The 26805-nt window shown below is 40.4% G+C and overlaps 1 long non-coding RNA gene across 1 annotated transcript in view; it reads left to right on the top strand.

Moving 5' to 3' along the window:
- Positions 1–2455: 2455 nt before the first annotated feature.
- Positions 2456–26805, top strand: part of LOC125004354 — a 39255-nt gene continuing 14905 nt past the window's right edge. The window contains exons 1-2 of the long non-coding RNA XR_007112324.1: positions 2456–2593; positions 3187–3296. This is a non-coding gene — a long non-coding RNA (uncharacterized LOC125004354). The remainder of the gene's footprint in view (positions 2594–3186; positions 3297–26805) is intronic.

Below are 26805 nucleotides of genomic sequence, written 5' to 3'. Positions count from 1 at the left end.
GACCACAGGTGACTTGGGACCAAGCGTGATGTGTGGACATGTGGGTGAATGCCTGTGTGTGTGTATGTGTGTGTGTGTGTGGAGGAGGGGACGTGGTCACCCGTGGAGACAGCTGGCCCTTGCCAGGACATCTGGTACCTGTCACACCACTTTGTGTGTGTGTGTGTGTGTGTGTGTGTGCACGTGTGTGAGCTCTTCATTGGCCTGTGACCTGCCCAGTTCTGCCCACCCATCAGGTACCTGTTTAGACCTTTAGTCGGGGCTGTAATACAACATCAGCTAGGGCCATGTAGGTGTCTACTGCAAGGAGCGTGTCAGGCTTGTGTCCCAGCATGGCGTTGGGAAGTCCTTGAAGAGGGCTGGAGCCTCCCCATTCATCACACGCCGATGGTTTTTGGACTCCGTCCAAGAGCGAGGTTATGATGTGAGCAGATACGACATCGCTGGCCTGAGGATGAGTCTGCCTGACTGGTGACCTCGGTTTCCTCCCCACACGCAACCCACACCTGAATGTCGCACCGACGAACTTTTGTTCCGACGCGGAAGGTGACGCGCTCCGGCTTCTGCCGGAATATCCACACACGCTCGTGTTTACAATGGATGTCGATGATTTGAAGATAATTACAGTGTATTTACTTTCTCCTGCTCTTCCCTCCGTCTCTCCCTCCAGCTCCCGCCCCTCCAGATTGCGAAGACGAGCCGCTAGCACTGTAGTGCTGAAGGTGTGTTTGTGCTGTTATGCCCTCTGGCTTGGCTGCCAGCTTACTCCCACTGATCTGAGCCAGAAGGCAGACTGCCGAGGAATACCGATCACCTTGCCCAGACCGAATCCTTTGAGCTCTCTCTGGCATCTTTCCCCCTTCTGCCAGTTTCCTCCTCTGCTCCTCTCTTCCCCCTTCTGAAGTTGACAACAAAGACATCCTCAGGGTCCTCCTTGATGTGAGACCCACTCTTGATCTTTTTCCCTATGTTTTTGTACCTTATAGTTGCACTACTTTCATATTCCGCTAGCACAATATTTACACACCAGAAGACAAAGAAACAGGGGTCTTTTCATGTAGGAACCCCTGCCAACATGTTAATCACCAGAAGACCTGCACTGGTCATGCTGGCCAGGCAGAGGCGGGACATTAGTGAGAGTCCTCTGCACAAGCCCTCCTGTTTGACCAATGCCTGAAGACATCCATCTATCTATCTATCTATCTATCTATCTATCTATCTATCTATCTATCTATCTATCTATCTATCTATCTATCTATCTATCTATCTAAGGATTGCATACGTCTGTCAGCGCACGAGTCAGTCACTGTCATTAGACCCATGATATCCAATAGGGCTCACTCTCCTCTGCACATCGCTCTGCCGCTTCTCTCCTTATCCCACCCCACCCGTCAAGCCCCCTACACCCCTCCACCAACCCCCTGCTTCCACGAAGAGAAATCTCTGAAGAGCTAATTAGTGGTGGAATGGAGTCCAGGAACAGCCAACGGAGCTGAAGACGGGAGATTGGCGCCGGTGCTCGCTTTATCGGTCAGGGCCTGACAGAGGGGTGACAGTGAGTGGAGGCAAGCCACCGGCTTACAACTGACAGAGACAATAAAGTGAGCCTCGGAGTCAGAGGGAAAGAGAGTGACAGACAGGCAGGTGGGGTGAATGCCGGGCTTCTTTAGGGGCTGCCCTGTGGCCTGGGCACGCCATCCCAGTCAGTAAGACTAGTTTCAGCTGTCCCCGCCAAAGTGTTTGGGTGTTTGTGGAAAATCGCAATGTGCTGAATGATTAAAGGATGGAACCGCTCATAATATTCACTCAATTCAATTTCAAAACATCTTTTTTATTTAGTAGCAAGTGGAATATTGCTAATAAGCGCCGTGTTAAAAAAATTATTTCGTCCGCTCAACAAAATATACATGTTGGTTAAATTATTTTATTGCATCTTAAGACACAGTCTCCAATAAAACATCATAGAAACATTTGAGTAAGTTTTGAAAATGAAACAGAACATTAGCAAGTGTAATACGGGGTAAGTGTGACTGAATGCAACTGCAGTTATTTCTACACTATGACTCAAGATTAAAACACTGGCACAACAAAAGCAACAAGCTCTTCAGCTAATTATCCTCATCACTGAACATTAGTGTATCAGTCATATCACACACATTTCTACTAAACAATATAATTTTATATCATTTTGTATACTTTAATTATTTTTTTAAAATTGATTTTAGTTTATACATTTAAACACAACGGTGCCCAGTCCTATTTTGCAAACAAATTCTAAGCCTAGATCAATTTAATTTAATTTAATTTAATTTAATTTAATTTAATTTAATTTAATTTAAGCTAACATACTTTTTTTTAAACCATTTAACCAGTTTGGCCAATCTAGGCCAAGAAGAAGAAGAAGAAGAAGACGACGACGACGACGAAGACGAAGACTCCCACCCCCACCCTCACCTACCTGTCATTAAAGGCGAACGGTGTCGGGGGTCGTGTAAAGTTAAACTTCCGCCCGTCTTAAATGACCACAGTTACGTAACTGTGCAGTCATTGAGAAGTTATGATCTTTACTTCCATTACGGACGGGGCTTAGAAGGTAAATGCGCTCTGATATAACCATTAAAACAATGCTAATCACGGTTAGCTTTCCTAGCTTTGAATTTGCTCCCAGCTAGTAGCCTAGCAACGGACCATGTGTCAGCGGTAACATCGAAAAGTCAAACAGAATTGTATAATATCAAGGTTTACTTTATCTCTGTAACAGGTTAATGTGTCCTGATAACCAGCTTTATCGATGTCAAAGCGTGTTTGCTCTGCAAGTTCCTAAAATGGCACGACGTTTGTCACTAAGCGCAGTAACTGAGCTAGCTGAAATTGTTGATATTTACACATTTACTGCTTCTGCTCCAAGTCCTGAACTTGTTCTCAAGAGATGACATGTTGTTAAATTTATAATAAATATATTTAAATTTAAAATATTTATTTTTTCCACCCATGGAATTTTTTATGGTAAGGTTTGTCAGATTCTTATCCACATAACGTAGATCCAGGTGTCACTGGGATTTTAGCTTTAAGAGTTGCAACAAATTAGTGACCATTTGTTCTTTATGTCTCTGATATCACTGCAAGACTTCACAGATTTGTTGCGTATTTCATTCATCTGACTAAACAAATGTTTATGTTCTACAGACAGATGACCAAGAGCCTGTCCTCGGATCCTTGGATGACTTGGATGTTGTATTTTGATGTCTCCTGCCATCCATGGCCCACGTCTCCCCTTGATGACCTTTTAGAGACTCGTGAGTAGTAAAATTTTATTTTGTACTTTGGCTTTACAAGCCAATCCACTGTGTGTGTGGGCATCAATATTTACTGAGACACTTAACTTGAACGGAGCATTTAGTTTTTACATTACATTACATTTTTCAAGCGTGCAGCTTACGGCGGCTGTAACGGCGACTGGTCAGCTATGTAAGGTTTCACTCTATGCTTCACACATGTGGCAAGTGGAACTGAGTGGCTCATGCTGGAGGTGAAGTAAATAAATGCGGATCAACAGCAACTTTCACTGGAATCACAAAGCAGCACAGAGCGTAGACACATCTGACATGGACATCTGAGTAGATGGAGAGTAAGGGAGAACTCTGCTGAGACATGTGAAGAAGGAAATGCATTTTGAGCCAATCACAGCTGTTACGGCCCGCATTGCCACAGCACGTAGTTATATTTCTGGGGAGATCAGGTTAAGGCGGAGGCCGTTGAAGTAACAAATGAAATGTAACATCTAAAAGTTCTCTTTATGCCCAAGTTTCCCTTACAAAAATTGGTAAGAATTGTCATAAGCCTGCGTTGCTTTTGAAGCTCTTCTGTGAATGTTCTTCAGTGAATTGTTTTTAATCCTTCATAGAGCAACTTCCGTGATTGTTCTTTGTAAAGACTGAGGGACTGCCGACTGTTGGTATGCGTTTTATTCACACGCGGACACTCGCTGCATTTCTATTACCTCTAGAGATGCGCAAAACCTAAATATCACATTAAAAAAAAATGGTTCTACCTATTTGCCAAATGACAGCTAACCAAAAATTAGCATTTTTAGCACAGAGGCCAGGCATTTCTTTTATTGAATAATAACCGATCACAATTTAAAGCATTGTGATACTGGGTGTATCTTATCCTGTGGAAACCAAAGACTCCAAATGAATCAAAGTGCTTTTGTGGTTTTGTAGATTATGTTCGCTCACAAGCTATTTCAGTATTAAATATCAATGTAATCTCTTTTGCGCTTCTTTCTGTTGCTCCCTCAGGTAACAAAATGTGTTATTGGAAGTTTAAATGCAGATGATTAGACTGACCCGTGTATACACAGTGTATCATGTGTGCAGTATTTATCTTAAATGGATTAAACCCTCGTCTACAAAGACATACAGGTTAACAAGAGGCAGCAGGCAAAATATCAGTGAGGAACACACGCAAGGTTTTTCCCTGGCAGGTATCAAGAATTGTTTAAGAGTGAGAAAGTATCTAACATAAGAACAAAAGATTGTAATGTTTGCTCCACTATACCTTGGCTAACGTGGCCTGAGTATGGGGAAAGGTCATAGAGTTGGCATTACACTTTTATGAAGATCATTTATTTATTTTGTCAAGTAAATCCAATCAGAATGCCTGCGAGCTACCCAGATAGCAAACAGGGATAATTAGCATCACTGGGAGAGGTGGCGTCTCCTTGTACTCTGGCCTCCACTTGCTTTTATCTGCAGTAGGGGTGAGGTGGTGGAGAAGCTAAATATTGATGGAGCTGCCCATACTCAGTGAAACTCAAACACACTGTCTGCCTTTGTTAAGGGTTGTTTTTCAATGCCAAACTTTCTCCCTCACATACACCAAGAGTGACACATTTAATTTGTCATTCTGTTTTTAATTCCTTTTTCTCATTCTTGCCAACAAATGCTGGTAATTGGCAGAGGTCGCATATTTACGCCGTTGTTTCAGAAATAATGATGGATGGAGAGAAAATGAGGACCGAAATAAAGTGTGTTAGGTCATAATAAAGGACGCTGTTGGGACTGTCAAGTGACGGCTGCTGCATAAGTTGTAGTTTAATATGTTTGTCATGTTAAAGATTAAGGGACAGGGTCTGCAGTATTAAGCTGTGTCAGCTCAAGTTTTCACCGGAGATCGCCACAGCCACCCTTCGTGTGTTTAAATTCCAGACCTTTGTATGTTCCCTCCGTGATTTTCCCCACAAAACTGCAACTGCACACTAATTAGATGTTGTTCTCACAGGATGTACTGCTAAGAAACATGAAGCAAAAAAGTCCAACGATATATTTTGTACATGGTGTTAGTTTACTCCTGCTGTATTTTTTGGATATATTTTTTGGAAATGGATATCAAAACTAGTCTTTAACAAACAATTAGAAGATAATTTGACAAATAAAGGATAAAAATATTAATTTTCATGGAAGTTCACATCACTGTCACATCATGCAACTACACTACTTGCATCTAGAGCTGTAGTCAGCCAAAGAAAATGTTGGTAGACTTCCCACTTCGGGTTGTGGAGGCAAAAAACAAACTGCATTGTATGTCTGAAGTTTACTGACAGCAGTCTACTTTGTAGCCTTTTTTTACCTGAAATAATTTTGAGTGAGTATCTGCAAGATATCAGATCAGTTACCCTATTGATTTTATAGCAACGACTCATGCAACTACTTTGGTTTGTGTGGACTTCGTTGATGCAATGCAGTTTTTACTTCCATCCCTGCTCCCTTACGAATTCAGAAACTGACTGAACCTGAATGACAAAAATTGGTGAATTCTTTAAAGAGAAACCCAGCAAGTTAAATCCATCATAAAAACCAAACTGCCCACCATAAGTAGCACAAATGGACGGTGGAAACAATCGGCCAATCAGCTGTTTTACCTTTAAACAACGAGACAGCAGTGTCAGTATTTGGACTGTTACAGTGAGGGTTGACTGATTGTTGCTTGGTGCCTGGAACTTATTGTTTCCTCCTTTTATGTTGTAATTCACACATAAACACGAGAAACTGTACATAAATGCTTGTATATCCCATGTAAATTGGACTGTAGAGTGGACTGTATATTATTTTCTGTAATTCTTACTACCTCATTCTCATTCTTATTCTGTTTTTAAGATTATTCTTTAGATTAGATTTATTCTTATGTCTATGTCTGGTTCTTATATATTGTTATCTTGGGACACTTGGACAAAACTATTTCCCTGTGGGGATCAATAAAGTGAATCTTGAATTGAATCTCTAAAGACTTGCTGGGTCAGATGCTTTAAAAGCAGCAATGCTTTCAAATGCATTTGCAAGTGGCCCTCTGAGTGCAACCTTTATCTAATGATAGATGCAGGTGTATTTCTAATTACAATCTGCATAAGTAGCTAAACTTAAATCATACACAACACTGTGTAGTTTATTGAATGAATATAAAAATTACGTGTTTCCCATTTTAGTTTAGCTCCGTCCCACAAGTACAACACGAACTTCAACCATCCAGTCGACCGGCAAACACTTATGTTAACGTCCTTTTAATGTTGGTGCATTTTTTAGAAATTAAAACTTTGGGTCTAAATCATATTTTAGTATAAGATCCAACTGTATTCTCGTATATCATGTAGACTTTGGAAAGAAGGACAAAGACACAGATCTAACCCTGAGCTGCTGCTTGCCGTACTGTCCTGTGCTGCTGTGCTCTGTGTCGGCCGCTTTTTCATTACGGTTTGGTGATTTTGAGCAGAGACGGGTTTTTATAAATTGATGCAACCTGCTTCGCTGTTTTGTTCGTTTTGCTGCGTTTGGTGATGCAGAGAAAATCAGATGGTTGGATTGACGGCATAAGGTTTCAGCTGGGAGGGTGTTTGAGTAAGCGGTTATTCGTTATTGAACAGGACTCCAGACTGACTCATTTTTCTAGGAGCACTGTGGCCCCTTACTGAAAAAATTAGGAACCGAAGCATAAAATATAACACACCTTTAATAAATCTTATAATTATCCCCAATTTTAACTGTATTGCAGACAAGAATTTGGAAATAAGTAGACTGTAGCATTAATCAGTAGCATTAATGTCATTAGATTACGTGAACCGCAGCTTAACAAATGCAGTAAATGTAAACATAGAGCATCAGAAAAAGTGTCTGTCTTTATAGTCTCCCTCAGAGGTCAGGTGTTGATTTTTTTTTTTTGCAGCTACGGCACTGTACCACTAGTCGGTGTCTAGTTAGCTGCGTTGAGTTTTTCCCTCTGCTTAAAATAACAGCAGCAGAAAGATAGTGGCTCACGTTGGAGTCAGAGCTTCGAATTGATGCGGCACCATAAAGCTGATGACGATCAGAAACACCGGCAAAGTACAGACTACTTGACCAGTTCACTGATTACTCCTGGACCTCCCTATTCCCTACTTCAGTTTGAAAAAATATACACTGTAAATACACAGGCCGCACCTGTACATTTGGAGTCTGGAGCCCTGCTAAATGTAACTGAAATACATCCAGGCGTCGCTGCATGAAATGTGCTCATTATTGCGGAGTCCTTTCTCATTTTGCTGCACTACGCTCATGGGCGCTAATCATAATGGCTGTTAGGTCCTCAAGGCTTTTCTAAAGGCACCCAGAGCAACAGTATTGATTTGATATTGTCTACTGAGTAATAGAGGTCAGTTTGAATTGGTGAAGTCTGTTTACCTCTATTTGGATTTTTACTCCCTCGGAACCGAAAAGAGCCAAGCAAAAAGAGGACGGCAGATGTAAGCGAGAAAACTAGGGAACCATTTTGTCCACTGTAACAGTAATTGATTGCAACAGTGACAAGTGAAATTCAGTCCTTCATTCTGTCTACCAGGGAAAGGTAGCGCCCTGTATTGTGCTTCTCATTCTGTGTATACCTTGGGGTGTGTTGAATAATTAATGGTGCCCTAATGACAAATGTACTCCCAGATCTAAGAATGACCTTAAAAACATTGATGCATTTTTGATTTTGCATACCACTTTGAACTGTAAATCTATTTACATTTGACCCTAGCAGGCTGATCTAGAGCCACAGTGTATCACAGTTAACCTTCTTTCTATAGCTTCTCTTATTTATGGATCCGTTAATCAATCATTTCGTATAAAATTACTACATGTATGTGAAAGGGTGTTGTTTTCTAATGGTAATCAAACCCCTTGAATCCGTTTAGCTTGGGTCAGTTCTGTGTGTTGGTTCGTAGCTCCTTCTAACTTTTTAGCCTCCAAGCTAATGGTAGCGCTTCTGGTTTCCACTGTTGAGTTAGGAATACAGATTGCTGTCCCCAGCAGGTATGAAGAGTTATTTTCTTTCACACAGGTGCAGAACGAATGTGCCGGCTGCCCTTGGCTGTAGTCTTTGTGATGTGTTCAAGCGCAGTTTTTTGGTCCGGACAGAGGCAACGTGAGGTGACGTCAATCTGTTTTCGTATCCAGTGGTTCTTTGACGTTAGTTTGGTCTGTCTGTACCATAAAACAGTACGTAGGCAGAGGCAATGATGACAAAAGTGATAAAAACTGCACACTGTGCTCTGTTTAATTGTCAAGAAGAGGAATGAATAAAAGCTCCCACAATCTTAAGAACAAACACTGTGCGAAGTTCAACGACTTTGCTGTTGTTGAACTGACGACTACCTCCCGGAAAAGCAACAGTCTAAAAATAGTCCATCCTGCGGATTGGCTCCTGATGAAAAGCTGTTGTAGATAATATGAGGTTCAGTGTCAGCCCTTATGTCTTTAACTGCGCAACGGCCTGATGAGGATTTAACTCTGTGGCGCTGTGGCGTTCTGCATGCCAAGCACTTTCAGGGTTCGCACACTAGCCGAGGAAAAGCAGGTGCGTTTGATGGCGTTCGTCAGATGTGGGGCATTCTGAACTTCTCAGGGAAACCACTGTAATGCTGGGGGATTAACAAAGTGCGATTTCCTGTTCTCACCCCAAAGTCTCCTGCATACCTCTCAGCACCATGCAGCAGAGTGGAGAGCAAAAGGCTGTCTTGCTCGGTGTTACATAGTGTAGACAAAAACAGAAACAGGCTCACGTCTGATATACAGAGAAGCTTCTTTTTTTTTTAATATCAAAAAGAATGTGCTGAAAGTTTCTGAAAAGGGAAAGTTTCACCTGAGTTGTAGTGGCAGTTTGAATTTTTTTTTTTTTTTTTTTTTTAAAAGTGAAATGATGCAACACTATCAGGTTTAATGTTGGGAAAGTCAGACCAGGAGGAGCATGTGAAAATAGAAGATGTGATAAAAATAATTGTTAGAATCCAATACTCATATTGGTACTTTGCATCTGCAAAAACTCAAACGTAGGTACTGCTCTTAGTACTTGGAAAAATCATGTTTATAGCCGCTGTACTGTGAAAGAATATCAAAAAAAGATTAGTAGTAGTAGTAGTAGTAGTAGTAGTAACCTCTGTTATATTACCACTGCTGGGGAATTAGGAACCTTGGCTTTTCATGCTGAGGTTTAAAATCTGATGAAATGCCTGGAGAAATTAAAGGAGAATTAGCATAAAAAATGTTGTAATTGTCAAACAACACTATTATTTCAACAGTAGCAGCACAGCTCAAAATGTGATCTTCTGCCTTGTGCGTAGTAATATGTAGCTGCACATCGTTGTGTACGTACAAGCATAACAACGTTGCTGTGAGCATATGACGCACATATGCTGGGTCGTCAAGGTTAGGAGGAAGCTACGGGGAGACGTATGTTGTTTCCCCTGCCTCTAAGTGGAGGTGACAGCATTCAAACATGGTGACCTTGCGGGGAGGGAGCACCGGTGACTTCCCTGTGAGTGAAGGAACATTTCTACAGGCACCCTGCAAGGCTTTTTGGTTTTTACGTGGGTCTTTCATCAAGGGGGCCTCTATGGCAGAAGGAGTGTGTATTTTTTTTTTCCACATCTGTAACTTACTTCAACACGACTGTCTTTGCCTGGCCTGGCCTGGCCCGGGCTTTTTTGTGGGTGTGTGTGGATACTGTCAAGTGGAAGGAAGTGTAGATTGATATAATAAACCATATTTCATCCTGAAAGTGTATGGCGTATCGATTTCGGAAGTTGTACTGCATAAAAGTAACATAAGGAGTGTTAAAAGAAATATGAAAGTGTGCAGATGAGGAGGAACACGAAGTTTGAGCTCTTTTCATTTATCCTTGGATCAGCGATTATTCACAAGATTATACATAGTCGATACTTCAAAAATGACTTCGAATTCATAAAATGCTAAATATATACAGGTTGGGAAAAGGATGTAGAGGACTGTCAAGGTTTTTAAAGGTTTACTTAGGAAAAGTAATGGATGAGATATGTCAGTTTCACATTTCATAAGCCCTCTGTGTCCCTAGAGGGCTGCCGTAGCCTCTGGCCATTCTCCCCTTACCTTAGGCATCATCTGGAAAAAAAACTGATGCTTCTAGTCATTCTGCATCCCTGCATCTGTCTGAAAATAATTGGTCAGGAACCTTCTCTCCAAAAAAAGGGGCCATAAAAGAGTAATAGCTTGCAGCAAAAACACGCATGTCTGACAGATCATATTTGAAACTGAAAATGTATGGACCTACACTATGAGCACTGTGAACCCCGTAGCTGTAGTTTAAAAACAAAGTTTCCTTTACTTTGTCAACACGGCCGAGGAGGAGAACAAATGGGCCAGTGCCATGTTTGCCATGTGGCCTTTCAGCGGACATAATCAAGACAACTCACGGTTGTACAACAGTTGTTTTAAGAGCCAATCTCTCCTGTGTCATTTTTTAAAGACCCACTAATTAAATAAGTCTAACCTAAAGCGAAAAGCTTTTTTAATTGAATGTTAAAATGAACCAGAAGTAAAATGTGGGCATTTATTTGGTAAAGAACAAAAATGCCTCCAGTTCTTCATGTTATTTCTTATATAGTTTTTGAGAATGTTGCTCCAGCAGCAGGTGGATTCGTTGAGCGATTGTAAAACTGTTCTGCATTCTGGTTGACATCAGATACCTCATGAATCTTTCATGAACAAAACTTGCATGGTCACATGCCACCTTGCAAAACATCAGCATTTAGAAACTGCGGTCTGACTGACTTTGTGTACTTCAATGAAGCAGACATGTTTAGTCACGTGACATATTTAATCATGTGATTTTGTTTCTTATTCCTCTTCTTGGAGGTGTTGACCGTAGCCGGCCGCCATTAAAACACGTGAGAATAATGACATTTTGGCGCTACAGAGATGTGGTTTAGGTTTATGGCAGATCTAAAATAAATAACTACAAAAGATATGGCTTGGCCCAAACCCGATCCTTATCTGATCATTTTAAAAATACCTGTATCACACTGCCGGGACACCACTGTCATTTACAGAGAGTTTAATCTGGCTGTTGGCTGGTGGTCAGAGCCTGGGAGTCGTTGCGTCCTCGTCCGATATTAAAGACTAAAGAGAAGACTCTAATGGTTTCTCTGACTTCCAGCAAATAGATAACTAGAAAACGGTTACCTGTCAAGTCAGTATTCAAGTGTGTGAGCAGCCTTTTTTTTTCTTCTGCTTTTTCAACTACAATCAGCACACAACACCAAAACTAAATCATACTCAACCCTATATATGCAAATTAATGTAGGAATATAATAAAGATCGTCTTTCCTAAATAAGTCTACACTGAATACTGACGTATCATAAGCTAAAAGTTATATTCTGAAAGTATTTCTTACAATAATGTTATTAAAAATGGGGAAAAGGTGTTTAGTAACTTCTGTCTATCCAATGGTCAGGGAAGTTTCTTGGTTAAAGCCATGGCCCGAATAAGTGCTGGCTCCCTTCACTGCTGTGTCTATTGTCCATCGTTCCTCTGAACAACAACAGATATTTCCTATTCAGTCACATCCTCATATGCATAAGAAGATATGCACAAAAGGATGCCTGTTTTCTTCCATATTTCAAATGAATATATATATGAAAAATGCATATTTATTTACTTGCAATCCAGTTGGAGGAGATATCAAATGTATTCAGCGGAGTGGGCCTGAATCTGCACTGTGTAGGCAACCTCTAATAACGTGTCATATCTGCATTTTCCATTCTTTTTGGCCGCGTCTAATCCGGCAGAAGAAAGGCTCCTGTGCTTAAGTACTGGAGGGAAAACAATACCACTGGGCTTTGCTCTACCTGTAAGCTCACAGATGAGACAGAAACTGAAAAAAATTAAGGGGGAAAAAAATCATTATTCTCTGAATGAGATGTCTTGGGTTTGATCAGAGTGTGAATCAAAGCCCATCTCTTAGACTACTTAAACATTCACTTTTAAAATTCCAACCTGATTGTACTTTTATGGAAATTTCTCGCCATCAGTGGCTGCATCCTCTCCTGTCTCCAGGTCCTCTTGTATCCCTGTAGATATCTGACTCTGCCCTTCATTAGAATTCTCTTGGTAAGAAAGCGGAGAGAAATGAGCAGAAGATGTAAATTCAGCCGAAAAGAAAAGGTTTAGATCTTTTCCTTTTTTGTCCTGGGAATAAGAAAAGAAAGAAAAATCACAGATATACCACATCATCGAGTCAAACCTGACACCAGGGCAGAAGACTTAAGAATTTCATTAAGAGTATGTTACAATGCAGCTCATTCACTTTCGCAATAAAATTTATACTGTATCACCATCGTATGTTTTTTCTTATTCTGTTCTTCTGTTAAAAATGATACTAAAAAAAGTATTGATTAGACGGCCATTGGCATGTTACTAACCTGCCTTGCACGTCCAATTGCTCTGCAGCTCAAATTGTCATTATTCTCCGTCAGATATATAAAACCTTGATTTTGAAGCGACTATTAAAGTCTTTATCATCGCAATTAGTGAAAGTGTATAGCTGTGTTAAGCATTGTTTTACAAAAGTTATATTATATATTTATATATATTATATTATTTGGTGTGTTTCATATAAATGTACAATATACTGGTGGTACAGAATAATTATATGTAGCAATAATGGAAAAATATATACTCTATTTCATATGTGTATATTTCATGCAAAATTGGGACTGAATAAATATGTTAACTTGCAAATTAATGAGTTGTCATAGATGACAATTAAAACGTAATTCAGGGACCCATTTACCACAAAGACAGTTTTCTATATATGTGGTGTCTTCTCAGTTTTCTCAGGATCCATTAATATTTTGTATTTCACAATTCCTGAGTTTCATCTGCTTGCTTTTCAAACATTTTTTCGTTACTGTAAATAAGAGCTTTAGCATGTCCGAGCACGATTCATTCTGGCGTGTTCAACTGCCCAGTGTTTTGAGCTCTCAGCCACCTGCACAATCAAAGAGGAATGAGACGACAAACAATTAGTTCTGTAAATTATTATCTTGTTTTAACATGAACATGTCTAGTTAACATTGTGTGATGTAGTACCAGTTAAACAAAGTGTTTGATGGGCTATAGTAGCATGGTGGTGTATCTGCTTCTTGCTAAGAGTAAATGTGCGAGTTTGTGAGTAGGTTGCACACTGAGACGTGTTTTTTTGTTTTTGGCTGCCTTTTTTTTTTGTGATTGTTTCTAGCTTTGTTCCACAGTCTTAGTCTCAAGCTGGATTACATTATCTAAGAAACACACCAAATACGACAGTGTCCTTTGTGATGTGAATATAATTGCTGCCATTGTTTAGTGGCTGTATTATTGTCATTAATCCTTTTGCCTCGACAAAGTAGCGTCTAAACACGTATGTACACCGATCACACATAACATTATGACCACCTTCCAACAGTTGCGACTTGTTAGAGAATGGACATGGGTCTTATGAGGGTGGCCTGTGGTGTCTGACAACAAGATGTTGTTAGTGGGGGCCTTTGGGTCCTATGGGTTGAGGGGACGTGACTCTGTGGATCATCCCACAGACACTTAATCAGTTTGGGATCCAGCGAATTTGGAGGCCAGTTTTTTTTTGGGTTGTTCCTAAACTGGTTGCAGGCTGCATCCTGCTGGGGATGGCTGCTGCCGTCAAGGAGTGTCATTGCCATGGGGTGGGTGTACCTGGTCTGGTCTAGGTGGGTGGTACATAACATCCACATGTTTCCCAGCAGAACATTGATTTGTCACAAGATGGTCAATGTCATTTACTTCTGCTGTCAGTGGTTTTAATGTTGTGGCTGATCGTTGAATAAGCATTTGTGCAGACTCATTGTCCTTTGGTTTTGAGCCTGCTATGGAAAAGGCCGGACAGATAAATTATTTGTAGTGGATTGCAACCAAGTTTTTAAAGTGCAGCCATTGTTTGTGCGAATGTGGTTTGTGCTTCGCTCTTTGCGTCATCAGTTTGACATGTTTTTCTCATGGTGTTGTCATTCCCTTTCTAATTCAGTCAAGCTGTCCAGACAGTATTCAAACTGCACACAGCGTCATTGCCCAGGGGTGACGCATTGTTTTCAATAGCAATTCCGATAATCCCTCACTCTGTGTAGACAGAGAGACATTTAAAGGGACACCAACATGATGCTGTAAATTGTAAGGTAGGGTTTGAAAAAATTAAAAAATTGATTTCGTGGCCCAAATCTATTTTCATATCGAAAGATCCAATTTGAATTAAATTTGTATGCAATCTCCTGCATCTTCTCATTAGAAATCCTACTGTGGTCTCGCAAGGCTGGTTTTTGCCCGACTAGTCTCCTGCAGTGAGATTAGTTCACGTGTGAGGGAGACGCAAAACGGGACTGAAGCTACAACTCTGGAAGCTGACGTGCGGCAGCGTTTTGGAATTAGAAAGTGTGATGACGGAGAAGAGCTGGATGAAAGCAAAGCTATATACAAGATGTGTCAACTGTACTGTAGGAAAACCATGAATCTCTAAAACAAACGACCAAGTTATTGTTTTGAAACTGAAAATCTCTAAATGAATTGAATCAAATTGGATCTAGTGTGAATTGAATCGGGACCTTGTGAATGGAAATCAGTAGCGGCACCCAGCTCTTATAAATTTCCTTTCATATAGCATTAGAAAACTCCATGGATATGCAGCATGGGGTTTGCCTCACAGCTAACTGTTTAATGTCTGAATTGCAGAATCCTTCCCTCACAATAATGTGACCATGGTGGCACCGTTTGTTGTTAAAAGAATAAATAAAATAGCCAATCACTCCACGCCTCTCCTCACCACCTCCACCACTTTTGTCCCTTTATGCCAGAAACATCCGAAACTTTGAGATCTGGAACACAACACTCAAGGGAGGCACGGTCACATCTCCGTTCTGGTGAAATTGCGAGAAATTAACAGACCTTTCGAGTGAAAAGATACTTTAGTGGCTGCCTGCCATGACGGACACAGGAAAAATGTAGGCTGTTGTAATTCCTGAACGACCGGGGGAAATGGCATCGAGGCCGAGGCGAGTCACATGGCAGCCAACCAGCACTTCTTCTCATTACGGAGAAGCCACGCATCGACTCCCAGATGCTAATCACCCTCCCAGAGACCTCAGCGCTGTGTGGTTAGTGCAGATTTACAGCTCCTCTTAGCCTCTCCGCTTTATTAGAGATGATCTTTCACAGAGAAAGAAAAGGGTGTTCACTCGACAGATGTTAAAATGCAATGCAAAGTTGGAGGCTTGAAAGCTGAAAACTGTAGGATTATTCCGCTGCTATTCCAGGGAGGATGAAAACGGAGGGAAAGAATGTGGAACAAAAACATCAAAGGGCCACAGAAAAGGAGTAAAAATGGAGAAAAGCTTTGAAATATTTAGTATGAGGTCCCAACAGGTGGTCAAGAGTGCAACGCAAGACTATGGTCTCATTACTGTGAATTATAGATGATGCTTGTACTTGTGAAATTCGGCCATTTGTCTTCCCCTAATTAAAGGAAAGTGGTTCATATATGATAACAAAGAAATACAGTGGAAAGTTAGATTGTTCCTGAGGTGTAATTAAATGACACAGGAACTGGTGTGAAATGAATGAATCAGAAAACCTAACTGCCGGTTGTGAAAAAGAAATATTATCTGAAAAATCACTTTAGTTCTTTGGACAACAAATGGATGAGCATGTTTAAAAGGGAAGCCAAAGTCATTCATTTATATATATAGATAAGCCAGACAATACATAACAATCAAGTCATTTTCAGTCAATAATTCAAAGTGGATGCCTTCTTATTGAACGTCACGTTAACGTTTTAATACTGAATAGAGTGTGTTTTATTGAGAATAGCACTGAATTTGCTTAGAAGTTTTTATTTACATTTTTTATTTTTATTTTTTAAATAGGGACCACATGTGATCAATTTGAATGCAGCTTCAGAAACGTCTCTGTGCTTTTCTGATTGGGGAATGGAACTGATAAATTATAAAATGGTGAATATTTGTCACTGACGTTTCTGTCTGCAAACGGACTAACACTCTACTGTGAGTGCACTGGAACACAACAGTTCTCTGGTAAGTGTGTGCGTGCCATCGGTGCCATCGGTGCCATCGGTGCCATCGGTGTTGCGAACCCTTTCTAATCATATTCATTGAGTGATCCAGGTCTGTAGTGATGGTGTGTATCTGGTTGAAACAGCTTATTAAATAGTCACCTGAGGACTGTTAAAAAGTTTTCAATCCTTTTTCCCATCATCTAAAAGCAGAATTTGCTTTCTTAGTGAATTTATTCTATAAAGTTTTTCTTTTAAAACCTCTGAAATTGTTATGTGCATTTTATGCTTTTACACCACAACCAAAATGCCTGTAGGGGATCATAACGACGGGACGGGTTTCAGGTCAACATTATTCCCTTTTATGATATGTTTATTGTTTTGTTTTTTTTTTAAGCTGACCAGATATGTCAGAAAAGATGAGTATAAGTAATTTATTGTTCACTCTTTTTGAATGAATTAGCGAAACTGAAGTCCAGTCGTTTCAGCCATATTCAGTTTATAGTGTTCTTCTTCAGAGAAATACTGTGAGTTTCAACTTTCACATGATCATTGACACAAACATGAACAGCATTTCATTTCATTTTCATTTTTTTTCATCATGAAAAACTTCAGCCTCAGTTGTTTTGATATAAAAATGACCTCTCACTCTTTTCCAGACAGTATTTAGCTCGACATTAATCTTTGACAAAGTCACATTGGGGAAAAAAATGGGGCCGTATTAGGAGTTCAGTGCCGAACTTAGTGTCAGCCAAGTCATTTAAACTGTTGACCTGTATCTTCACATTTGTGTATGTGAGTTTAGGATGCAGGAATTTTAGAGGAGTGAGAAAGTGTCAAACAAGTCTCATATTATTCACACATAAAGGTCATCTCCAAAAATATCTAAGAAATCAGAACATTTTTTTCCAAACACTTATCTTTATTTATTTATTTATTTTTGTAACAAGAGTTTATTCATACTGTGATTCCAGATGTAGCCTGAGTATACGAGGCTGCCGGACTTCTCCTCCTCCCCTCTCTTCCTCATTCATCACTCACTACTGTACATCCCGATGTAAAACCCTCTCGCCTCAAACGTCACTTATTTCCCGGTCTCTCATCAACAGGCCATTTAGTCCACTAGACAGAAGACATTTTACACTGCGAAGCCAGAATCTCTTTTAACATTTCATCTGCATAGAACTAACAGTAAATTATAGACGACAAGTAACAGCAGCACATCAGCGATCTTTAAAGGGGAGCCTTTTAAGTTTTGTCGGCCTTTCACAAGGGCAGACTGCACAGATGAACCCTGTATCTCTAAGATTATTAATACAACCCTTAGGGAGAACAAACTGCAAGTGTAGCAACTACTTTATTAATCTCTCCTTAAATTAAGGAGCAGTGGTGGGCATCCTTTTCCTGTGGTTTTCCTTTCGCAGGTTTTACACACAGTGGAAGCCTGCGTAGGTTCAAAAACCCAAATGTCCTGTGGCGATTATTAGACACACTAACGACAACGCAATTAAGGCCCTCGCCTAACTAAAAACAACTGAGTGTGCAAAAAAAAGTAAACTGTGAAGGACTGTTTTTATTTGCCTTTATCCGTAGACAGGTCCTGGGTCTGCCTCGCAGGTAAGTTTGAATTTCATTTGCCTCTGCTCTCTCTTCACAAACCAGATGAAGAAAAGGGGTTAATTAACATGTATTTACAAATTATACTATTCAAACTAATTTAGTTTCTGCAAAATGAATCTCAATTACAAAGGGAACTGGAATGGAAATTTCTGAGCATTAAAATGGATGAGTGTTGTTTTATGAGCGAGTCTTTAGCATCACTGATCTTTTATTAAAGTTATTCAGTAGCCTTTTGCTGGATTTGAATGAGGAGTGCTTACAGAAGATCACACGACGGAGTGTTTCCAAATTATGTATGAATTCACATTTGCCATTCACGGGGAAGAGAAAAAAAAAAATGCCACTGGGAGATTTCGGAAGGGGCCACTTTATGTTTCTTTGTCAGTTTGACCACGTGGCAGCATAACACATCACACTAAACCGACTGTTTGATTGTAATTGATTTATTTGCTTATTAAATAAAACAGTCCAACGGAGGCTGATCTAAATCTAAAATACTGTGGTTTGACAATGAGGCTTTTTCCTCAAATTGAATTTCTGATTTCTGCATAATGAAGAAACGTTACATTGTTAAATTTGATTTTCACATAATTCAGTCATCAAATACAGAGGTTGTCTTATTCACCATTAGTTAAAATCACAGAAAACATGTAACGGATCAAACTAAATATGTGATGCACTTACTTAAAAAAGCTCTTCTGAAGCTTTTATGTCCTTAAAACAAAAACCACGTAATACAACATCTGAGTTAAAACAGAAACTACATATAATTAATGGATGAATCCCATAATTCCATAAATCTTGGTCATGTGCCTGGTTGATATTTAGTTGTGTTTCTTTACGTTTCACGCGTTAAACATGCGCACAGTGTCCTCAGAGATGGAACGAGATGAAGCTGAAGCCACATGATTTTCAACAAAACACAGCGAGCTGGCTCAGAGCGCCGCCGTTATGAAGCCGTCACAGCGCAGAGCAGAGCAGCCTCGCGCTAGTTAGTTTTGTTCCGCGCATTTCTCCCACATTCCACTTATTACTATTCATTTCAACAGCGAATATACATATCATGATTTGATAATGCAACCGTAAAGAAGGATTTTCTCTCCCGACCATAAAGCAAACCATTTGTTCGCCAGCTCCCTTTTCTGTTCCTTTGACTCTGTCATACACAATTCATTATTTATCCCGGTCTTCTGTATTACAAATGGTCTCAGGATTAGGACAAATCAGGGCTCTCCAAACTATCAGGAGGGAAATGGATTCCTGAACAATATGTGTCAACGGAGAAATTGGCAGAGGAGGTGGTGGTGGTGGCTCTGGAGAGGGGCCAAACGATGCCTGGGTGTCGCGGGAGGAAATCGCACTGTTCCACATGAGACAAACACAATTTCATATTAATGAATAATTGAGAAAGTTTAGAACTGGGTTGGGACAAGTGTGCGTGAGTGTTAGATGTATCTGTGTCATGGTAATGCTCGGGATTGTTTTCAGCCGTGCACTCGTATTTTGCGGGATTAAGTGGATTGATGGTATAGAGGTGCCGACAAGACGTGTTTTGGGGGAAATTTTTAAACTCTTTGCTCATGGGGATAAATTTTTGAATTTCAGCTTCAGCCGCTCATTTTTAGTGACTTCACAAAATAATGAAGCTGCTGGTTTATTTTAATCAAAACAATGCTTACGAACCAGTTTTCAGTTTTCAGCTTCATTTGTTAACTGCTGTTTCTCTTAAATTTCATTACCTGTAAGATGCGTTAGCCGACGTCAGCTGCGAACCCGTGCCGGAGCTTGTTAACCTGTGCCTTGGTAACAAGGCCGGGCTCGTTTGTTACATGAGAGGAGAGGGAGGATAAAGGGAGGGGGGGTGGTCGACTCGGAGCACGGTGCCTTGACTGGAGACGAGGACGCTCCATACTGCGCCCCCATCAATGCTAATGATCCGAGCTCTGCACATAATTAAAGCCCCGCTACCCCTCTGCCGTGGAACGCGAGGGGGGACTTATGTACGTCTCCCTACGTAGCTAGAGGAGGTTTGGAAAACTTCTGAACATCTATGGTCCATTATGTATAATTTCAAAACACATCCCAAGTATGAGGAAAAGAAACTTTTCATTTTTAATGACAAAATCATGAATTATTCTATTTATTGTATACACTCACTCTTTCAAAGGTATCTGGTCCATGAAAGGTAAAACTGAATCAGGGGGAAAGTCTTCTTGCCGTTAACTAGGATTCACGGTCACAAACGACACCTGTTGAGTGTGGTGGAAATGAGCAGAAGCCAAATGAGTGCAGCATTAAAGGGATATGTTTTAGCTTTTTTCCCCTCCTCAGTCTTCTTTTGTTTTACTTGTAATTGCTGCACTTTTTTTTTTTTTTTTTTAAATAAATCCAGAAAGCTCAGGACAAGTAAAGGTGACACAAAATGCGGGAATGGTTCGTCCCGTGTTGCTCGGTGGCCAGGAACAACTCAGACTCTCTGGATTAGAAAACAAAAATGTTGACTCAGTTGTAGATGTAGACTCAAAATGCTAACGCGTGTCTCATTGGTGAAATTAATTCCGAGTGGTCCAGAAATTTCAGTTTAAAAAGCTAAAATGTATATCCATGTGTTCTTTAAAAAAAAAAAATCCTCAGAGGCTTTTAACGCTGCTTTACATGTAGTTGAGACGTTTTAGACTAATGTGTTGTCTAAAGTCTGAGAATTTCAGACACGTTTCTAGTTTTAATTACATTATTACTAGTTGTTGCATATCCTGGGACTGAGCTGTGTGCTTGTGGCTTGTGAGACTCTTGCGTTTATAAACCAATAATGATTATCTTTTATACATGATTCATTAGTATGTCCTAAGGAAATGCAGCCCTTTTTTTTTTTTATTCCTAACAGGCTGACTTGACTGCTCAGTCGAGTGACTGCACTGTGTTAAGAGTCGGAAAACTCTGGCCCTGTTTTTTTTTTCCTTTTCCTTTTTTTGTGTATAAGGAACGAAGATTGAGTTTGCCTTGCGCGTTAATTGCTATCCATTATGTATGACAACTCTTGTTTGTTATTCAACGTTAATGAACTACACAAATTAAAAGCAGTGCACTCTTGATTCCTGGGACATTTTCATCTCGAGTGCATCTGCAGTCCACACGGTGCAGTTTTCACGTTTAGCCAACAGGTGTCGCTGCAAACCACGCAAACGCTGCACCGCGCTGACCTGCCTGCAGCGTGACACCGTCTTAACATAACAATCACCACCATCTCTTTCACTATTACAGAACCAGAGGCCAGACTGACAAAAATACTGAGCATTAGAAAGTCATTAGATTTTTCATATACATCCCCTGACTTTTTGTTGTACTTGTTAAACTTAAAAAAAAAAGAAAAAAGAAAGAATACAATCTGGCTGTTTAAATATCTCTTATATATCTCAAAAATGCAATCAGACAGTGAGTACATACAAGTTATCCCATACGTTTGAATGTATTAAATTCTGAAACTAATTAGGATGCACTCAAGTTGATTACATTGAGTCTAGAAAGTGACTTAAAATCAGATCCGCTTAAACAAAAGGAGGTGGTGACACCTTGAGTGGCTCCAGTTGTGATTTCGCTGATCGAAGACCAGGTCCACACACTTGTGAAACTCTTTAGAGCGTAAATGTCCAAGCAGCTACTGTGGGTACACAGCGTGATTTTCTCCATACCTTGACGATAAAACAACCCCTGATCATGTCATTTGAAGACCCCGCGATTAGATTACAAACCTAAGCATGCTACAGATCTCGTCTGTCACGTATAATACCCGATTTGCCTGTCAGTTAACAGTCCCCAGAGCTAACGCCTCCACCAGCCTTCCCCTCATTACAGTTTACTGTTCCCAGCAACTGGAAATGGGCTGCGAAGCAATACTGGAGTGGACATTTTTACTGATGTTCTCGCTAATAATTGCCCTCGCTTCCAAAGCCAGCAATAACCCAAACCTGATGTTCCTCCGTGTGCTTGTCTCTTCTGTTCTGTGATAGCTCAGTATCTTTACTTCACGATCCTCCTGTGTTTGCGCTATTTGTCACCATTACACTATTTAATTATAAACGCACTTAATATATGTTACGGATGACCGTGATTCAAATGTATTCTCTCCTTTCTCCCTTAAGTTCCCTTAAGTATTTGTTCACATGTTCAAACATGCCCACACTTTATAATGAGTCCTAGCGTACTCAGAAATGTAAATGATATCTTCAAACTCCCACGGGCACCCAACGCACGTCACACATAAATAAACACACACAAATTAGATAACAAGGTAGCCTCAACAAGGCCCTTGTAGGTCTTTGATAACAAACTGCTATACTACAGAGGATTCTAATAGGTTGGCCTTTTTTTTTTTTTTTTTGCCTGTTGTTGATATGCCATCTGGTCCATGTAGCAACCGCGTCCCTTTAGGCCTGCAAATAATGACTTTCCATATCCTTGCATCTAACCTGTGCATGGCTTATTTTGCTGTAGGGGAGTATGTGACACTTCACGTCCCTCCCCTTCCCTTTCCTACTCTTCTGTGGTTGATGGTTTTCACTATGGAGAGAGGCAGACCTTCGTTTGCAGGATGAAAGGCAGGGGTAGCACCCCTCAATCACCCTGCCCTCCAGGAGGCGAGAGGAACGAGGGATGAGAAGGATGGGGGAGCCTGGCAGGGTGCACGGAGATGTGAGACACATTGAGATACAGCTTCGGCTAGGGTGGAAGCTGTTGACTTTTTCCCTCTCTATTTCTTTTCTATCTGCTATTGTTACCTTAGGGGACAAAAGGCATGCAAATGTTGGCGCGGGTCCATTGAGGCCACTGGTGAAAGCGTATTTAAAATGTCAGGGCACCGCCACTGGAAAAGTGAAACCGCTGGAAAGTGCTGTGAGTATTGTGGTGAATGCTGCCACAGGTGCTTCAGGTAGAGCGTTCGGTCCATCCTCCACACGGTGCCATTATTGTATGTGCAGGTTTTTTGTTTTTTTAATTTATTTATTCTAGTTCAAGAACCGGAAAACAGAACTCTCATATCCACTATAGGCCAAGAAATAATGTTGAAGGAGTAGCGCATCCACTTCACCTTCTCTTCACGCGCCCCCACTTCCTTTTCATCTTCCCACTATAGTTCTCATTTTTAGGAATTCGCTGAAACAACATCTGTGTAGTCACACCGGGGTTAGAGGGGCAATGCGGAGAGAGCCGCATACATAGAATCGTTACTCTGATCCAGGCGCAAGTCACCCCTGGGGAGGCTGCAGGGCCTGGGTCAGCCATATGGTGGCAGAAGCCCCTGGAGGAACCAGCCCCGATAAGCTGGATCAGCTTCAACACTTCCTGACCGAGGCACGGGCCACACCACCGAGCAGGTAACGGAGGGGGATGGTGGCAGCTACCCCTTAGCAGCAGGAACCGCAGCAGCACCGCTAGGAGCCTGAGGGCAGAGAAATGGAAATGGTTTCATCCATGGCATCTGCACTGCTAAGGGAAATTAAAGTCAGGGCTTCTAAAACTTAAAATAAATATGCTGAGCTTCACTGATAAAATACTCTTAAGTGATGACCTGTTGTTTTGTAGTTGTTGTTTATTTATTTCAAAACAGGAAAATATTCTTATATTCTCATCGTGACACATCTGCAGATATTTCTGATAAATTTCACTAGCGTTGAGAGGCACCATCTGTATTCTACCGGGCTAGATTAGTGGAAATTGAGATATTAATGAAAATGCAAATTCTGACCAAAAAAAACACACACAGTTAAAAAAAACATAACAAAACAAAACAGTACCACTGAGCATTTTGCACACATAAATACACTGATAACCTTGTTCATATCGGCTGATTGCAACTTAATACACATATTGTACAACCAATTTATGTAGGTATTTTAAAATGAAAATGGTCATTCAGCATTTATTCTTTGTGTGAAATTACTTGGAAATTAGTGCACCAGTTTTATATAATAATGTATAAATTTCACATTAGAGACAAATCTTGGTTTCTCCGGACTAATTCAGGAGGTTTGCTGTCTTGCAGTACGCAGTCTACTGCATTGTAGATGTGGTATAACACTTCTCAGATAAATAAACCAAATACGATTTTTTTTTTCTTTATTTAGTTAAATAATAAACATTTGGGGATTACGAAGATATAAAGCAATTCTTCGGCCAAAGATTGTTTTTAACGTTCTGTTATTTTGTTCAGTGGTCAGTTTACCACTGTGTTGGGTTTGGTTTCATCTTTAGAACATTTATCATAAACAAAATGCTTTGTACTTACCGTCATTTTTATTGCAGCTTTTCTGAGAATAGTATGCTCATTAGACACATCTCACTCCAAATGTGCTTTCCCTTCAGTGTTATTAACTGCGAGCCCTTCATTCATTTTGCTGCTCACTTCCACTTGTGTGACTCTTGTGTGAATCTTTAAATACCAGTAACACAAAATTCTTAAATTATAGGTTTTAAGACAACTGACCAGAGCGGCCTGTTAGTAGAAAAAGAAATTAAGGTCTCGTAAGTGTGTCTTCATTTGTGAATAATCACCGCTTCAATGTTGAGTTTTAAGTTTTGCTTAAATCCGTCGTTACTACAGATGCACCAGGTATTGAGCTGTCGTGTCTCTACAGTATCCTTGAACACAGTAGCCAAACCTTTCGGTAGCGAGGGCCTTTCATGTTTTTTGTTTAAAATACAGCCAATGGGGATAATATAGTATATTCTGTTTATATGGAACCACAATACACACATTGTTTGTAAAAACTGTTTGCCGCTCAAAAACAAACTTGGTTGCATCTCCTTGGAGTTGAAAGATGAGTTTAGATGTGTTCAAAACTCCTGGGTGTGGTGGATTTGGACATAATCTGTGGAGAGAACATCTGCCATTCTTCTTAAGTTTATTCTTTTCAGCTGCTCTTTGCTGAAGGGTGTTTGTTTCCTCGACTGACCTCTTTAAAATACTGTGTTGTGCTGGATTCATACTTGCTGTGGTAACTTTTTTTTTTTCTGAATGCTATGCTTACATCCACAAAATATTCTGGACTTTGGCCTTATTCTGTATAAGACATTATTCCTAGTAAGTTGTTTACATAGAAATTGAAACAGCCTCCCGCCTTTTGGAAACGCCTTTTGATTTCCTAGAAACGGTCACACTGTAATATCTGTGCATATCCAACCAGATAGTCAGGCATTTCTTGTGAGTATACACTCACCAGGGACTAAGGTACACCTTGCTAATAAAAAGTTGGACCCCATTTTACCTTCAGAACTGCCTTAATTCTTGGTGGGATACTTTCAATAAGGTATTGGACACATTCCTCAGAGATTTTGGTCCATATTGACATGACAGCACCACACAGTTGTGGCAGATTTGTTGGCTGCACATCTATGTTGCGAATCTTCGTCAATCACACTGCTGCTGTAGCCCATCTTCTTCAAGGTTGGACGTGTTGTGCGTTCAGAGATGATATTCTGCATTCCTTGGTTGTAGCCAGTGGTTATTTGAGTTACTGTTGCCTTTCTATCATCTCAACCAGTCTGTCCATTCTCCTCTGACCTCTCACATCAACAAGGCATAACTGCTGCTCACAGGATATTTTCTCCTTTTCAGACCATTCTCTGTAAACTCTAGAGATTGTTGTGCGTGAAAATCCCAGTAGATCAGCAGTTTCTGAAATACTCATTGGTACCAGCACGTCTGGCACCAACAACCATACCACGTTCAGTGTCACTTAATTGCCCTTTCTTCCCCATTCTGATGCTCGGTTTGAACTTTAGCAAGTCGTCTTGATCACCTCTACATGCCTACCTATGTGCATTGAATTGCAGCCATGTGATTGGCTGATTAGCTATTTGTGTTAACAAGCAATTGAACAGGTGTACCTGACAAAGTGCCTAGTGAGAGTCTCTGCCCCACCCTTACAAATGGTTGGTTTATGTTTAGCTCACAAGGCTGTAGATTCTGAATATGCATTATAAAATGTGTGTCTAGATAATGCACAGAAAACTTCATTAATCTTACCATATCATAAGACACAGACATGTGCCTTAATTTGAAAGTTCTGAATTGGTAAAATGGCTTCATTTACAATGTCAAAGACAATGTGCTGTTAATAATTACATGACCTGCTTGAATCAAAATAAACAGTCATTCTGAGAAAAGAAAAATAGAAAGACCAGATTAGACTTCTGAAAAACTTCTGAAGAAGCCAGTCCAGTTCCAGGACAGCACTCTTTGGACAGATGAAACTAACTAACTGATGATACAAAGCTCACCACATCTTCTGTAAAACATAGTGGATGCAATGTGGTGGCATGGGCATGCCAGGCTTCCAATAGCAATGAGTCACTAGTGTTTTTGTTGAAGACAAAAGCAGCCAAATAAAGTCTAAAGCATATAGGGATATACTTTCTGTTCAGGTTCAGCCAAATGCACCAAAGTTTATTGGACAGTTCTTCATAGTATAGATAGACAATGACCCAAAACATACAGCAGAAGCAGCCCAGGAGTTTTTTAAGGCAAACAAATGGAATATTCTGTAATGGCCAAGTCATTCACCTCAACCCGATTGAGCATGCATTTTTCTTACTAAGACCAAAAGTAGGGCAGGAAGACTAACAAACAAGCAACAAAATGAAAACCGCTGCAGTAAATGCCCGGGAAAGCATTACAAAGTAGGAAACCCAGTGTTTGGTGGTGTCCATGGGTTCCAGATTTCAGGCAGTCACTGCCTGCAAAGGATTCTCAACAAAGTATTAAAAAATAGCATTTTGTTTATGGTAATGTT

The sequence above is a fragment of the Mugil cephalus genome, chromosome 2 (assembly GCF_022458985.1).
Source record: "Mugil cephalus isolate CIBA_MC_2020 chromosome 2, CIBA_Mcephalus_1.1, whole genome shotgun sequence".
Classification (NCBI taxonomy): domain Eukaryota; kingdom Metazoa; phylum Chordata; class Actinopteri; order Mugiliformes; family Mugilidae; genus Mugil; species Mugil cephalus.
This window is presented reverse-complemented; position numbering and strand designations above follow the sequence as displayed.